Genomic DNA, 614 nt, shown 5'->3' with positions numbered 1-614 from the left:
GTAAAGTGTTAACTAATTTTTCATCTAAATTTTTCTATTCAAATGTTTTCATTACTGAGTAATAATAATGACTGTCATCATAAGACTGAATTAAAAATGATAAAATAGAGAACAGATTTACTGCCTCATGTTTCAACATTTCCAAAAATCACTACTTTCTAGAGTCTTTGACAAGAAGATGCAACCAGCAAGTACTTTTTAGGAAGATAGCTTTAATTTTCATCTTATGTGAGTTGTAATGTCTCATATATACTATAAGAGGGTACTTCAAAGAGTTCATGGAAAGATAGAATCAAAAATAATAGGATCCCAAGGGATGGAGCCAGGGACCAGATCCCTCTCTTACAACCAGGCACCTGTGCCAATGTCTTGGGGCCTGCCCCGAGACCTGAGAGATGGAGCCAGGAACGACCCCCACCCCCCCCCAACCAGGCACACCATGCCAGTGTCTCAGGGCCTGCCTGGGGNGATAAAGATGTCTCTCTCCGCAAAGCCCATTCCAGAGTGGCAGAAGAAGCATCTGCTCTACAATAATTTGATCACACTTCCCAGCATTGGACAGATCATCGAGGTAACAAATCAACAGAGTAACCATTATTCTTTCAAAAGGAAAG

The sequence above is a fragment of the Galeopterus variegatus genome, unplaced genomic scaffold (assembly GCF_000696425.1).
Source record: "Galeopterus variegatus unplaced genomic scaffold, G_variegatus-3.0.2 Scaffold656, whole genome shotgun sequence".
In the NCBI taxonomy this organism is placed as follows: domain Eukaryota; kingdom Metazoa; phylum Chordata; class Mammalia; order Dermoptera; family Cynocephalidae; genus Galeopterus; species Galeopterus variegatus.
The sequence above is the reverse complement of the archived record's forward strand: the minus strand, read 5'-3'. Positions refer to the sequence as shown.